The sequence below is a fragment of the Octopus bimaculoides genome, chromosome 6 (assembly GCF_001194135.2).
Source record: "Octopus bimaculoides isolate UCB-OBI-ISO-001 chromosome 6, ASM119413v2, whole genome shotgun sequence".
NCBI lineage: Eukaryota > Metazoa > Mollusca > Cephalopoda > Octopoda > Octopodidae > Octopus > Octopus bimaculoides.
Window position 1 is genome coordinate 85,047,427 of NC_068986.1, and position 3,420 is coordinate 85,050,846.

The 3,420-nt window shown below is 36.7% G+C and overlaps 1 protein-coding gene across 1 annotated transcript in view; it reads left to right on the plus strand.

Annotated features, from left to right (window-relative positions):
• The first annotated feature begins 2,331 nt into the window (after positions 1-2,331).
• The window catches only part of LOC128248076 (uncharacterized), a 37,545-nt gene continuing 36,456 nt past the window's right edge, over positions 2,332-3,420 (plus strand). The window contains exon 1 of the mRNA XM_052968489.1: positions 2,332-2,396. The gene's annotated coding sequence lies outside the window, so the exon portion shown is untranslated. The remainder of the gene's footprint in view (positions 2,397-3,420) is intronic.

A 3,420-nucleotide genomic window follows, 5' to 3' on the forward strand; every position in this document is an offset into this window, starting at 1 on the left:
TGTGTGTGTGTGTGTGTGTGTATGCGTGTGTGTGTGTGTGTGTGTATGTGAGTAAGTTGAATTCGAAACAGTGACGAGTCGAGGTAAAAGAGACTGACTGTTATGGAGATAGAGAAGGATAGATAGATAGATATAGAGAGAGATAGAGAGAGAGAGAGAGGCAGAGGCAGACAGACAGACATAGAGCGGTAGGTAATTAGTGAGAGTGTGGGAGAGAAAGTGAGAGAGAGAGATTGACAAACATGCAGATAGATAGATAGATAGACAGACAGACAGACAGACAGACAGACAGATAGATAGGTAGATAGATAGATAGATAGATAGATAGATAGATAGATAGATAGATAGATAGATAGATAGATAGACAGACAGGCAAACAGACAGGCAAACCAACATAGAGCGATAAGTAGACAGACAGACAGACAGATAGATAGGTACATAATTAGATAGATAGAGAGAGGGAGAGAGAGAGAGAGAGAGAGAGAGAGAGAGAGAGAGAGAGAGATTGACAGACAGACAGATAGATAGATAGATAGGTAGAATGACAGATAGAAAGACAGGAAGAGTTATAGATAGATAGAGAGAGAGAGAGAGAGAGAGAGAGAGAGAGAGAGAGAGAGAGAGAGGCAGACAGACAGAGATTAACAGACAGATAGATGGATAGGTAGAGATTGACAGACAGATAGATGGATAGATAGATGGATAGACAGATAGACAGACAAACAGGAAGAGTGATAAATAGATAGAAAGAGAGAGAGAGAGAGAGAGAGAGAGAGAGAGAGAGAGAGAGATAAGGGTAAAGAATAGCAGAGAAGGGTATTCCTAACACACACAGCAAAGACAAGATTGGAAGATAGACCAAAAGAGAAAGTAAGGATATAGTGTGTGTGTGTGTGTGTGTGTGTGTGTGTGTGTGTGTGTGTGTGTGTGTGTGTGTGTGTGTGTGTGTGTGTGTGTGTGTGTGTGTGTGTGTGTGTGTGTGTGTGTGTGTGTTTGTGTGTTTGTAATACTGAGCATATACACATATATGCGTATATATATATATATATATATATATACATGTATGTATATATATGTATGTATGTATGTATATATATATATAAATGCATATGTGTACATGTATGAATGTACATGTGTATGTATGCATATGTGTGTGTGTGCATACACTGTACATAAGTGTATGTCAGTGGAGGGGGGAAGGAGAAATATTCAAATTTTCACCAATTTTTTTTCCCTCCATAAATTCACGAAATTTCAATTTTTTCTCTTCTAATTTTTCCTTTTTTTTTTTGTTGTTGTTGTTGCCATTTTCATAATAGCTCAGGTTGAATTTAAATAAGAAATTAAATGCGAAGCGGTGGTGGTGGCGGTGGCGGTGAGTGTCTGTGGAGGGGGCGGGGTAATAGTGGTTGTGGTCGTGGTGAAGGCAGTGTGGGGTGTAGGGTGAGGTGGTGCTGTTGGAGATGGTTGTGGTGATAGTGGTTATGATGTTCGTGATGATTGTAGTGGTGAGGTTGATGGCGGTGGTGGTGGCGATGATGGTGTTGTAGTTGCGAACGGGGTGGTGATGGTAGTTGTGGTGGTGGTGGTGGTGGGGAGTCGGTACAGGTAGCTGTAACAATGATGCTGACGTTTTATTCGGTCTTCACTCCGAGTTTTCTATATCCACTTTTTGGACATATTGCAAACTTCTGCAGCCACCTCAACGTACTTCCGTAGAAACGAGGCTTACATATACATAACATACATACACACACACATACATACATACATACGTACGTACGTACGTACGTACATACATACATACATACATACATACATACACACACGTACATACATACATACATACATACATACATACATATATATATATATGTATATGTATATATATTCCCAAGATATTAATATCTCCGTGTGCGTGGGTATAGCAGAGACAGCCACTTAGGAAACATTTTGGTAAGCGACTAAACGTTATATGATAGAAATATTAATGAGGCATTTTAGAGTGTAATATATTTTGTAATGTTTGATAGCTTTTGCAATTTGGAGGTTCCTTTTCTTTTGTATTTCAGTTTTTACTTACTGTGATCCTTTTGCGTTTAGTTGTGATACTTTATTTTCTGGGATGTTGTTGTATACTTTGATCTTAAGATGTTTTCAAAGTATCACCACAAGTCCTGGAGAGTTTTGACTATATTTTGTTGGGCTTGCAAACATTTTTATTCGTTCTTTACGTTTGTTTACATACTCAAAATGAACATCCAAATATCTATCAGCTTGCTCTTTAATTAAGAAAGGATATCCTATGTTCTTACTTTTTATTCTAGTCAACAAAACCACGGTGAACACCACAGTGCTAACGACAGTGCCAATAACAGTGCCAACAACAACAGAAGGTAAATAATATTTTATAAATATTGTACTATTTATTGTCTTCTATTCTTGAAATTTGTTAAAAACACGTTGATTTATTTATGTATATTTTGCGTTGAAATATATTAATAGTTTCATGTCTATATTCTATTCATGACGATTTGACGTTCTAATATAAGATCACCAGTTCTAAACATCTTTAAAGAGAAAATATTAATAAAGTAGATACGGCTTGTTCAGGTTTGTGTAATATGCCTGGTTATAACGAGGCTTATATTCGCTGCCAGATTACAGAATCAGAAAATAAGCAAGGTCTCCTTTGCCATGGTCAATAATTACGAATTGGCCTAGACGAACTCTTTAAAACATATTCGTATATTTTGTGTCCTTGATACTACTGCATCCAGTTTAGCTATTACAGGAGCTATCAGTAGAGGCTAAAAAGGTGACATTATCAGGATGTGTATCGTCTCACCATTTATGTTCATTATTGTTACGCAACTCACACTAATATAATTTCATTAAGAACTAATGATGCCATCCTCCTGATATTGTATTGCCGATATTGCGAAACATTACGAGTTAGAATTGGGCAATTACTCCAACACTACTGTTCATTTACTAATTTAGGCAAAATTGAAAAACAAAGGACAGTCTTCACATTTAATACTCACGTTTTGAAAGTGGTAAAATCCGTCAAGACTCTAAGGAAGTCATTATATGACATAAGAAGATAAAAATCCAAAAGTTGAAAGCAGAGGGAAAAGCATTGTTCGCATAGCAGAACATTTGATGTTGTTTTGACATGCTATCACATTGACTGTTGAGATATTCTCGTTTTATAAAATTGGAACGGGTTAAATGAATGATTTCAGTGGTTGATAAAAAAAAAGGAAAGAAGAATCATTTGAAGGGTGCTGATTTTACATTCACAATGATTGTACACCCGCTGGTGGAACTCTCGTTCATTTGATGTAATGAGCTCCGCATAGAAGGACATTTGTATGGGTCAGATAAAATCCGAGTGAATATATATATACATATATA